Source organism: Amblyraja radiata, chromosome 3 (assembly GCF_010909765.2).
Source record: "Amblyraja radiata isolate CabotCenter1 chromosome 3, sAmbRad1.1.pri, whole genome shotgun sequence".
In the NCBI taxonomy this organism is placed as follows: Eukaryota; Metazoa; Chordata; class Chondrichthyes; order Rajiformes; family Rajidae; genus Amblyraja; species Amblyraja radiata.
The window spans coordinates 109,098,610-109,111,842 of NC_045958.1; the positions used below are offsets into that span (position 1 = coordinate 109,098,610).

At 47.1% G+C, this 13,233-nt stretch overlaps 1 protein-coding gene across 3 annotated transcripts in view; it reads right to left on the minus strand.

The window, feature by feature from the left end:
* Window positions 1–12,839, minus strand: part of sorbs2 (sorbin and SH3 domain containing 2) — a 230,215-nt gene extending 217,376 nt beyond the window's left edge. For 2 of the 3 annotated variants that reach the window (XM_033018570.1, XM_033018571.1), the window contains exon 1: window positions 12,429–12,839. The gene's annotated coding sequence lies outside the window, so the exon portion shown is untranslated. The remainder of the gene's footprint in view (window positions 1–12,428) is intronic. The other variant, XM_033018572.1, reaches the window with a different exon arrangement.
* Between the last annotated feature and the right edge of the window lie 394 nt (window positions 12,840–13,233).

Below are 13,233 nucleotides of genomic sequence, written 5' to 3' on the forward strand. Positions count from 1 at the left end.
CTTCCCTCCATAGATGCTGCCTCACCTGCCGAGTTTCTCCAGCATTTTTGTCTACCTCTGATTTTTCCAGCATCTGCAGTTCTTTCTTAAACAAAAATATCCATTATGATGGCAGTTGTGGAAGAACAGTTAGAATATCTTAAAACAATGCAGAGGTGCAAAGGGACTCAGGAACGCACGTGCAGGACTCCCAAAAAGTTAATTTGCAAGTTGAATCGGTGGTAAGGAAGGCAAAAGCAATGTTAATATTTATTTGGTGGGGACTAGAATACAAAAACAGGGATGTAACGCTGAGGCTCGATAAGGCGCTGGTCAGGCCGCATTTGGAATATTGTGAGCAATTGTGGGCACCGTATCTGTGGAAGGATGTGCTGGCTCTGGAGAGGGTCCAGAGGAGGTTTACAAGAATGATCCCAGGAACAATTGGGCTAATGAATGATGAGCATTTGGCGGCACTGGGCCTGTACTCGCTGGAGTTTAGAAGGACGAGGGGGGAACCTTATTGAAACTTCCCAAAAGATGAAAGGCCTGATAGAGTGGATGTGGACAATAGGGCCTATCTCATCAGTTTGGATAGCATGCAAAACAAAGCTTTTCACTGTACCTCGGACCACGTGACAATAATATGCCTCAACCACAACCTAAAGTCCAAGATGATCAATCATTTTATGGAGGGCGTCATGGTGGTGCAGCGGTAGAGTTACTGCCTTACAGCGCCAGAGACACAGGTTCAATGCTGACTACGGGTGCCATCTGCACGGAGTTTGTACGTTTTCCTCATGACCTGCGTGGGTTTCCTCTGGGTGCTCCGGTTTCCTCCCACATTCCAAAGGCGTACATGGTTTGTAGGTTAATTGTCATTGGTAAAATGTCCGTGGTGTGTGGGATAGTGCTAGTGTGCAGGGGAGATCGCTGGTCAGCGTGGACTCGGTGGGCAGAAGGGCCCGTTTCCACGCTGTATCTCTAAACTAAATTAAAAGACGGCATACTGACCCCGACAAACCAAGTGAATCGATCAGTAATTAATGCCTATCCCAAGAGATTTTGCTGAGAAATTGGGTCAGGAACGCAATTACAATTAGGCCCCTTAATGCATATATTTATTAAGCACCTGGCCCATCTCGATGGCATCTCAACTATCCGAATGAACTAAATAGTTAATGTGCCCAGCAAGACTAGAATTGGAACATGAAGCGTACAGTTTTGGTCTCCTAATTTAAGGAAGGACATCCTCGTGATTGAGGCAGTGCAGCGTAGGTTCACGAGATTAATCCCTGGGATGGCGGGACTGTCATATGAGGAAAGATTGAAAAGACTAGGTTTGTATTCACTGGAGTTTAGAAGGATGAGGGGGAGATCTTATAGAAACATATCAAATTATAAAAGGGCTGGACAAGCTAGATGCAGGAAAAATGTTTCCAATGTTGGGCGAGTCCAGAACCAGGGGCCACAGTCTTAGAATAAAGGGGAGGCCATTTAAGACTGAGGTGAGAAAAAACCGTTTTCACCCAGAGAGTTGTGAATTTGTGGAATTCCCAGCCACAGAGGGCAGTGGAGGCCAAGTCACTGGATGGATTTAAGAGAGAGTCAGATGGAGCTCTAGGGGCTAGTGGAGTCAAGGGATATGGGGAGAAGGCAGGCACAGGTTATTGATTGTGGGACGATCAACCATGATCACAATGAATGGCGGTGCATTAGGGTTAAGGGCTGAATGGCCTCCTCCTGCACCTATTTTCTATGTTTCTATGAGGTGAGCTGATAATTTTAGGTGAGCTGATTAATTTAAAATTGATTCATGCTAATTAGGCTGCAACTTTCAGATACTATAATTTTTGAGACTTCTGACTTTAGAGAAACAGTGCGGAAACAGGTCCACCAAGTCCGCACCAACCAGCCATCCTCAGGTACACTAGAACTATCCTACACAGAATTTGGGAGACAGACAGCCAGAACCTTTGTTCGCAGTGAGGAAACATCAAAATGTTGGAGGAAGAATAATTTTAAGGGAAGCAGGGCAAGCCTAGGCGTCTTTGGAGTGTGGGATAAAACCGGAGCCACCGGAGAAAACCCACGAGGTTCACGAGGAAAACGTACAAACTCCGTACAGCCAGACACTCGTAGTCAGGATCGAACCCGGGTCTCTGGCGCTGTAAAGGGCCTGTGCCACTTGGGCGACATTTTCGGTGACAGCCTGAAAAGAGGTAGTCGCGCCGTGGTCTGAGCGTGACGCGGGGTGAAGCATGAAGTGACGCACGGTGTCTCCCACCGCCCCCGGATTTTGGAATGTTACGTGATAGCCCCCTTTATTGCCACTCATTGCGTTCTGCCATCCAGCCAACCTGCTATCAATGATAGTATCTCCCCTTTGATACCGTGGGCTCTCATCTTCCTTAGCAGCCTTTAATGCAGAATCCCTAGTGTTGGTGTCTCCCTGTCGCCCCTGGAATCTGGAATGTTCAAAATCTTCAGGTGACATCCGGGTGCCTTATCATGTCGTGCGCCCGGTCACACGCTGACGCGCGCTATCCAGCGGGTGGCGGCCAGTGACGCGGGTATATAAAGCGCCGACTTATCCATTAACAAGTTATTGGTCCTTAAATTTATTGTAGATAAGTTCATTGCCAATGTGATAATTATACTTCGGTGTCACCTTCGTGTGTTGTGAAGGCGGGTTACGCGGAGTGTCGTAGCTTGACGTGACGGTGACGTGGACTGTCGTACAACTTGACGGTTTTTCGGGCGGCAGTCACTGACGTTCGCAGTCGCCGAAAAAAATCGCCAAGTGGGACAGGCCCTTAAGGTGGCAACTCTACCGCTGCACCAACGTGCTGCCTCATTTTGTTATCTGGTAACAAGCCAACGCAGGCAAATTCCATTCTTGTTTCCCAAGGAACGATGACAACACAGAACAGTCACAGTCACAATGTATCTGCCAAATATGAGGAAGGGTTCCGACCCAAAACGCCACCCATTACTTTTATCCAGAGATACAGCCTGGCCCGCTGAGTTACTCCAGCAATGTGTGTCTATCTTCAGTATCAACCAGCATCTGGCAGTTCCTTCCTACACATGATGACAAGATCAACTCTTATCAGCCTGCGCATAACTGTGCAGACTCAATGTCTCTTAAACGCCACTATCGCAACTGGCCACCTCCACCTTGCTATTGAGGGAGTGCAGCGTAGTTTCACAAGGTTAATTCCCGGGATGGCGGGACTGTCATATGCTGAGAGAATGGAGCGGCTGGGCTTGTATACACTGGAGCTTAGAAGGATGAGAGGGCATCTTATTGAAACATATAAGATTGTTAAGGGTTTGGACAAGCTAGAGGCAGGAAACATGTTCCCGACGTTGGGGGAGTCCAGAACCAGGGGCCACAGTTTAAGAATAAGGAGTAAGCCATTTAGAACGGAGACGAAGAAACACTTTTTCTCACAGAGAGTTGTGAGTCTGTGGAATTCTCTACCTCAGAGGGCGGTGGAGGCCGGTTCTCTGGATACTTTCAAGAGAGAGCTAGATAGGGCTCATAAAAATAGCGGAGTCAGGGGATATGGGGAAAAGGCAGGTACTGATTGTGGATGATCAGCCATGATCACATTGAATGGCGGCGCTGGCTTGAAGGGCCAAATGGCCTACTCCTGCACCTATTGTCTCTTGTCCTTATCAATGGCTCTCAAATTTTGATTTTCTTCTCTCAAATTCTATAAATATTGTAAATAATTTCTGAGCAGCTTACCACATATTCTATTCATATGATAACGAGGACTTTTTATACCCTTGCCAGCCTGCTGTAGTTATAAGCTCACTGAAAGCACATTGTTTACAGTAGGACAGAAATAATTAACAGTAATTGTTGACTTTGGCAAAAATCTGATGTTGCCCAGGTACAAATCTCATTTGTAGCAGTTTCGTTCTACCCTTGACTGAAGTTCAACTTTTAAAAAATGTTGGTACGCATTCAAGAATGCGGTACACTCATGCATGCGAGAGAGAAAAATAAGATAAATGTCTTTTTGTACAATAACATTGCACGGGGTACCAGGGAGACATGGAAGCGGGCATCGCTGGTCGGCACGGACTCGGTGGGACGAAGGGCCTGTTTCCGCGCTGCATCTCTAAACTAAGTCGACTTTAGGGATCAGAGACACGGCACAAAAACAGGGCAGTCCGCAACGATCAGCAACCACCCTGCACAGCGAGTGGTCACAGCAGTGGAAGGCAAACTCATCTCCATTACACAGCTACATCTCTTCACCAGATAAAAGCTGTCCAGGGTCTGACCTCCCCAGAGGAGCATGGGTGAAGCTCAGCAGACTTGGCACTGGAGTTGGGCGTTTCAATGCCAGCGTGTGGAGATAGATGGGGGCTCCGCCAGAGCCCAGCCTGTGAATGCGGAGCAGAACAACAGGCGGCCAAACATGTCATCTCTGGGTGCCCGCTCTACCACCCACCAAATGGAGCTCAGGGCCCGGCAGACATTGACGCAGAGACAACAACCTGGCTGCTCAACACCCGGCTTGAGATCTAACTATTCCTTTGGTTTATTTATGTTTCATTCGCAAGAAGGACAAGATCCTACTACACACTAGGGATTATTTAACCATTTTTACAAAACCTAGTAATCTACAAATCTGCACGTCTTTGGAGCGTGGGAGGAAACCGGAGAACCCGGAGAAAACCCACGCAGGTCACGGGGAGAAAGTACAAACAAATCTTTCATTCCGTCACCCCTTGACTCGCACATTTGCACCCCTTCCCCTCCGCCTGCATTCCTTCCTCTGGCTTCACAATTGGCAACTCGACAATCCTTGTGTCTCACACCTTCCGTGACTTCATCTCTGGCCTTCGTCCAACCATCTGCCTATCATAACCCTCCCTCACCCATCCACCCATTGTCTGCCCGCTTTGTCCTGCCACTCCTCTCTTCCAGCTTTCCTTGCCCCGCACGACAATCAGTCTGAAGAAGGTTCCCGACCCCCAAATGTCACCCTATCCATGTCCTCCAGAGATGCTGCCTGATCTGCTGAGTTACACCAGCATTTTCATGTCCATACGTGATAGGAGGAGAATTAGGCCATTCGGCCCAACAAGTCGACTCCGATACTCAATCATGGCTGATCTATCTCTCCCTCCCAACTCCATTCTCCTGCCTTCTTCCCATAACCTCTGACACTAGTACTAATCAAGAATGTATCTATCTCCGCCTTAAAAATATCCATTGACGGCCTCCACAGTCTTCTGTGGCAATGTATTCCACAGATTCACCACCTGCTGACTAAAGAAATTCCTCCTCATCTCCTTCCTCATGGAACGTCCTTTAATTCTGAGGCTGTGACCTCTAGTCCTAGACTCTCCCACCAGTGGAGACATCCTCTCCACATCCACTCTATCCAGGCATTTCACTATTCGGTACGTTTCAATGAAGTCCCCCCTCATCCTTTTAAACTCCAGCGAGTACAGGCCCAGTGCCGACAAACGCTCTTCCTATGTTAACCCACTCATTCCTGGGATCATTCTCGTATTTTTTATTTATCTTCGGTTTAAACCAGCATCTGCACTTCCTTCTAAAACACACTATGGACCACCTCTTGATTTATTGTGGACTTGGTTTATCCTCTAATTATGTTTTTGTGTGTAATTAATACTTTGTACAGGTTTGTAGGTTAATTGGCTTCGGTAAAATTATGCCTCGTGTGTGGAATAGCACTGGTGAAGTGTAGATCGCTGGTCAGCGCGGACTAAGTCGGCTGAAGGGCCTGTTTCCACACTGTATCTCTAAAGTCTATAGTGGGTCAAAAGCCTTCTTGTTTAAGAAAGAACTGCAGATGCTGGAAAAATCGAATGTAGACAAAAATGCTGGAGAAACTCAGCGGGTGAGGCAGTATCTATGGAGCAAAGGAATAGGTGACGTTTCGGGTCGAGACCATAAACGTCACCTATTCCTTCGCTCCATAGATGCTGCCTCTAAAGCCTTCCTCATCACTCTTTGCAATGTCAATTATTCTGGACACATTTTTAAATGATAGAATCAAAATGCTGGAGTAACTCAACGGGTCAGGCAGCATCTGTGGAGAGAAGGAATGGGTGGCGACGTTTAGGGCCGAGACCCTACTTCAGACTGAGAGTCAGGGGAGAGGGAGTCTAGAGATATGGAAGGGCAAGGTGTAAAAACCACAGATCAAAGCAGATGGTGATCGAGGAGATGCAGCTGAGGGGAAGGTGACAACGAGGCATAATATTTATTCAGGAGGACATTAGAACTAGTCGGAGAAGTGGGATGATGGAGGGACGGAGAGGGAAGGAAAGCAAGGGTTAAATGAAGTTAGTGAAATCAATATTCATACCGCTGGGTTGATACTGTGGCTGGTTAATAAATACAAATTCTGGTGGAAGCAAGCTTTCTCAAACACACACATCGCCCAATCGTGTGTGTGTGTGTGTGTGTGTGTGTGTGTGTGTGTGTGTGTGTGTGTGTGTGTGTGTGTGTGTGTGTGTGTGTGTGTGTGTGTGTGTGTGTGTAGGATGGTGTTAATGTGCGGGGATCGCTGGTCGGCGCGGACTCGGTGGGTCGAAGGGCCTGTTCCCGCGCTGTATCTCTAAACTTAACTAAACTATTCTTTTGCAAATGCAGCTACAGTTATGATGCGGTGAGGAATGCCAACCATCTGCATAAAGTCCAAACAAATAATCAGGGGACTGAATGACTAACTAATCGTTTTAATGCTGGCAGTTCTGAGAAAGACTCGTGACACATTAAAATAAATGCTCAACTCGCTTTCTTGAAAAAAAAAATTCCCCTTAGATCTTTAGTGAGGTACCTGGCGGAAACAGGCCCTTCGGCCCATTGAGTCTGGACCGAGCTGTGATCACCCCTCATTCACTAACACTATCCTACACACACAGGCCCTTCGGCCCATTGAGTCTGGACCGAGCTGCGATCGCCCCTCATTCACTAACACTATCCTACACACACTGGCGACAACTTACAATTTTAGGCTGTGGATGCAGAGATGGATAGGTTCTTGATTAGTACGGGTGTCGGGGTTATGTGGAGAAGGTAGGGGAATGGCGATGGGAGGGAGAGATAGATCCACCATGATTGAATGGCGGAGTAGACTTGATGGGCCGAATGGCCTAATCCTGCTCCTATCACTTGTGAACCAATGAAAGAGACGAGTAATGTGTCGGAAGGAACTGCAGATGCTGGTTTAAACTGAAGACGGACACAAAAAGCTGGAGTCATTCAGTGGGGCGGGCAGCATCTCTGGAGAGAAGGAAATGGATGACATTTCGGGTCGAGACCCTTCTTCAGAAAGGGATGGGTTAAGTCCAGTGGGATTCATCAGAAAACGGTCTCTTTTCTGACATTTCATTTGAGTAACAAGGAACATAATTAGACCCGCGCGTCTTTAGGATGATATAGTGTGCCTTTGGAAGGCTTAAGTGATTTGGTCCTGTTGTTATGGTGATCAGCAGCGAAAGGCATGACTAGTATTACAGAATATTAACACACTCCTCTCCCCATGGCCAGCATGGAGGGAAAATAACCCTCTCTCACCAGGGACACGAGTCATTATCATCTCTGCAGTGAAATTGTCAAATTAAGACCAAGTCTTTGGGTATTTTTAAGGTGATGATTGCCAGATTCTTCAACATGTTCATGTGATAGGAGCAGAATTGGGCCATTCAGCCCATCTAGTCTACTCCACCATTCACCCATGGCCGATCTATTTCTCCCTCCTAACCCCATTCTCCTGACTTCTCCCCATAACCTCTGACACCCGCACTAATCAAGAATCTATCTACGCCTTAAAAATATCCACTGACTTGGCCTCCACAGCCTCCTGTGGCAACAAATTCCACAGATTCACCGCCCTGTGACTAAAGAAATTCCTCCTCATCTCCTTCCAAATAGAATGACCTTTTATTCTAAGGCTACAGCCATTGGTCCTAGATTCTCCCACTAGTGGAAACATCCTTTCCACATCCGCTCTATTTGTATAAACATCAGGGGTTATGGGGAGAAGGCAGGAGAATGGGGTTGAGTGGGAAAGATAGATTTGCCATGATTGAATGGCAGAGTAGACCGAATGGGCTAATATTGCTCCTATAGCTTATGAATACACAATAGACAATAGAGGCAGGAGTAGGCCATTCAGCCCTTCGAGCCAGCACCGCCATTCAATGTGATCATGGCTGATCATCCCCAATCAGTACCCCGTTCCTGCCTTCTCCCCATATCCCCTGACTCCGCTATCTTTAAGAGCCCTATCTAACTCCCTCTTGAAAGCATCCAGAGAACTGGCCTCCACTGCCCTCCGAGGCAGAGAATTCCACAGACTCACAACTCTGTGTGAAAATGTATTTCCTCACCTCCGTTCTAAATGGCCTACCCCTTATTCTTAAACGGTGGCCCCAGATTCTGGACTCCCCCAACATTGGGAACATGTTTCCTGCCTCTAGCATGTCCAAACCCTTAAATCTTATGTGTGTCAATAAGACATCCTCTCATCCTTCTAAGCATGCAAGCCCAGCCGCTCCATTCTCTCAGCATATGACAGTCCCGCCATCCCGGGAATTAACCTGGTGAACCTACGCTGCGCTACATCAATAACAAGAATGTCCTTTCTCAAATTTGGAGACCAAAACTACACACAATACTCCAGGTGTGGTCTCACTAGGGCCCTGCACAACTGCAGAAGGACCCCTTTGCTCCAATATTCAACTCCTCTTGTTATGAAGGCCAACATGCCTTATAACTAATTAAGTTGTAAAACTTAGTCCATTCTGCAATTTTACAAAGACTAAACCAGTGATGATTTCCTCTCAACTAAAAAAAAAAAAAACTAGGACTCTATTCCTTGGAGCGCAGTAGGATGAGGGGTGATCTTATAGTGCTGAACAAAATCATGAGAGGACTAGATCAGATAAACACACAGAGTCTCTTGGCCAGAGTTGGGGGAATCGAGAACCAGAGGACATAGGTTTGTTGAGGGGGGGGGGGGGGAAGATTTAACAGGAACCTGAGGGGTAACTTTTTCATTCAAAGGGTGGTGGCTGTACGGAACGAGCTGCTGGAAGAGGTAGTTGAGGCAGGTGGAATCGCAACATTTAAAAAACCTGTGGAGAGGACAAGTTTAGAGGGATATGGGCCAAACGTAGGCAGGTGGGACTAGTGTAGATGGAACATGTTGATCGGCGTGGGGAAGTTGGGTCGATGGGACTGTTTCCACGCTGTACGACTATGAAAGAGGGCTTGTCTAGGAGAATATTAGAAAAAAGAATGGAACGAGAATCTCTTAATGTTAAAATAGTTTGAGTAGAAAACAACTAATTGGCTTAAGAATTCCCAGTTTGTTAATTAAAATAGAAAAGTTTGAATTGGAATAAAAAGGATTTGTCCATTCGGCATAATATGTTCTAAAGAAACTTCTTCAACCTGAAATGTTAACTCTGGTGATCTTTCCATCGTTGCTGCGTATCCAAGTATATGATAGTTGTGGCAGGGACTATCACAATGTTTCTGAAACATTGAAACAGATACATGGATAGGACAGGTTTGGAGAGAGAGATAAGTCTTTGCCTTCCATCACAGCGAGGAGGAGATGCGCTGTGATGGATGTTTGTGTAAATTGTGTTGTGTCTTGGTTCTTTCTTGTGTGTATGACTGCAGAAACAACATTTCGTTTGAACCTCAATGGGGTTCTAATGACAAATAAATTGTATTGTATTGTATTGTATATGGGTCAAATGCAGGCAGGTGGGACTAGTGTAGATGGGACATGTTGGGCCGAAGGGCCTGTTTACATGCTGTATGACAATGACTGACAAAGAGATTAAACAGCCACAACTCAGTCAATAACTGCAACCGTTTCTTTTCAGAAGTAATTTAGAGAGCAATAGAGTCATATAGCGTGAAATCAGGCCCTTCAGCCTAACTTGTCCACACTGTCCAACACCTGTCTAAACATTGTGATAGTCCCAGCCTCAACTACCTCCTCCGGCAGCTTGTTCCATACACCCACCACCCTTTGTGTGAAAAAGTTACCCCTCAGAATCCCATTAAATCTTTTCCCCATCACCTCAAACCTATTTCCTCTGGTCCTCGATTCCCCTTATCTGGGCAAGAGACTCTGTGCATGTACCCGATCTATTCCTCTCATGGTTTTATACACCTCTGTACGATCACCCCTCACCCTCCTGCGCTGCAAGTAATAGAGTCCCAGCCTGCTCAACCTCTCCCTACAGCTCAGATCCTCGAGTCCTGGCAACATCCTCGTAAATCTTCGCAGACTGAAGAAGGGTTCCGACCCAAAAACGTTGCCTATTTCCTTCGGTCCATAGATGCTGCTGCACCGGCTGAGTTTCTCCAGCACTTTTGTCCTCCTTCTCAGCACCCTTTCCCGCTTGCTTCCACTGACCTCTAGAAAACCAATGGTCCCAACTGCCTGTGTTTGGCCTCCAAACCTGTCCTATCCATGTGCCGATCTCAATGCTTCGAAAACGTTGCGATAGTAAATGGCAAAATCATTTTACTGTGGATGAGAATCCAGACCATCAAGCAAATTAAATAGCCGTAACTACGTCAAAAACAGCAATCGTTGCTTCGCAAGTGTAATATATATATTTTTTAAATTCTAGAGCAAGAAGAATATTGCATCTTCACACGTCCAGTACACTACAAGTTGCCACTCCTCAGTAACAAGTGGCATGCATGTAGCATTTTCCTTTGATACCATACAATGCTGGCCTGAAGCAGCAACTCAGACTACGTTGGGAATAACTTTAGTGGAAAGATACAGCCAAGGGAAACAAAACTATATCTCTCTATATCACCGTCTATATATCTCTCGTTTCCCTCTCCCCTGACTCTCAGTCTGAAGATGGGTCTCGACCCGATACGTCACCTATTCCTCCTCTCCAGAGATGCTGAATGACCCGAGTAAAGATAGTGGAGTCAGGGGATATGGGGTGACGGAACGGGGTACTGATTGTGGATGATCAGCCATGATCACATTGAATGGCAGTGCTGGCTCGAAGGGCCTACTCCTGCATCTGTTGTCTAAAGGTCGCGTAAGTGGGACAGGCCCTGTATGGAATGAATAGGATAGCTGAAGACAAAACAGGTTCGCCCAAGGCTACTGCAGACAGGTACAAATCTATAATTCATCAACCGGCAATATCATCTTCTACGCCCACACAAAACAAGTAACCATAAAGCAAACAAAAAGAAAGACGTCTCCCGTTTTCCCCCCTCCCGTTTAAAATTTTAATAAGGTGTCACCTTTCTCCAGGCGAGGTTGTCAATGAACACCGAGATGTCTAGCCTGTCCCACTTTCACGACCTAATTCACAACCCTTTTTTTTTTTAAACTCGTGGACATTTTTCATCATGCTAGAAAAAAAACGCCCTCGACACACCCACGATTAGCATCACGCCTCTGACGACCCTCTGCGAGTCGAAGTCATGGGCAAACTCGGCAGACTTATAGGTCGTGAAATGGGACCGGCGGTCGGGTAGGGTTACATTTAAGAGCTGACATACGTGCCTCAAACGGATTTGTTGATCGAGCCCCGACTTGAGGCTGGCTTTTTGAAGCTATATTACCCATTACGTTATAAATCCCCCCCCCCCCCCCCCGGGAGATATGGAAATGCACGTGACGAATATCTGCATACTGATCCATTCATTAGCGACCACCCATCATTCCCTCCCCCACCCCAGTACACCCACCAGTTTCACTGCCCTCCTGTTTCATTTTTTTACCGTTTGTAATATCTCGTTGTCACCTTCCCCTCGGCCAACAATGAACCACCCTGCATTGTTCACGATGGTGCCCTTCCCCCTGTCTTGAAGATGGACACAAAATGCTGGAGTAACTCAGCGGGACAGACTCTTGTCTGGAGAGTAGGAACGGGTTCCATATCTCTAGTCTCCCTCTCCCCTACCTGACTCTCAATCTGGAGAAGCGCCTCGACCCCCAAAACCCACCGACTCCTTCTCTCCAGAGACGCTGCCTGACCCGCGGAGTTACTCCAGCATTCTGTGTCTATCCAGGAAAAACCTCCCAGCTTCTGTAGTTCCTTCCTACACATTTTGTGTCTATCTTCAGTATACATCATCTTCTATAGTTCCTACATATTTTGTATCGATCTTCAGTGTAAACCAGCTTCAATATATGCGTCTTATCTTCAGTCTGAAGAAGGGTCTCGACCCGAAACGTTGCCTATTTCCTTCGCTCCATAGATGCTGCCTCGCCCGCTGAGTTTCTCCAGCATTTTTGTCTACCTATAGTTCCTTTCTACACACTCTGTGTCTATCTTCAGTATAAACCAGCATCTGCAGTTCATCCCTACCCACCCTCCTGTTTGTTTCCACGTTCAGCACACACACACACACACACGACCCATTGTCGATTCCCTCTTACCTTGATATCCCCGAGCACCAGGCGACCAGTTTCAATGCGAGGGTCGCCACGGTTGATGTGTGAACCAGAGGCGATGGGAGAGAGGGGACGAGAGAGAGAGCTGCAGCCTGTGTGGATCACACACACACACCTGCTTCTTCAGTGAAGTCTGTCCAAATACACCAGCGGCGGCAGTGGACTTAAACAGTGCCCGTGTCGGAGCTAAAGGGGATACTCCCTCTCCGATAGTCAGCGGACAACACACACACTGTTGTGAGGTAACATCGCAGCCTCTTCCACTGCACGAAAAACACAGCCTCTGTTCTCCGAGACTAGAATTGTTCCTTCGCGTTTCCAGATTCTTTCTCTCTCTCTTTCTCCCTTTCCCTTTCTTTCTTTCTCTTTCCCTCCCCCCCTCCTCCTGTCTTTCTCTCTCTCCCCTCCCTCTCTCTCTCCCTTCTGTCTCTCCCTCTTCCCTTTCTCTCCCTTTCTCTCTCTTTCTCTTTCCCTCTCCCCTCCCTCTCCCTTTATTTCTCTCTCTACCCCTCTCCCTCCCCTCACTCTCCCCTCCTCTCTCTCTCCTTCTCTCCCCCTCTCCCCCAATCCCTCTCTCTCTCTCTCTCCTTCTCACCCCAATCCCTCTCTCCCCCTCTCTTTCTCCCTCTCCCTCTCTATCTCTCCCTCTCTTTCTCCTTCTCACCCCTCCCTCTCCTCTCCCCCCACCTCTCTCAGTCAGCCCCTCCAAAAAAAAAGAAGACAATTAGTTCAGAAGCAAAAATCCAGCAGGCTGCATTTTAAACGTGGTCCACAAACAGGAATGCGGGAC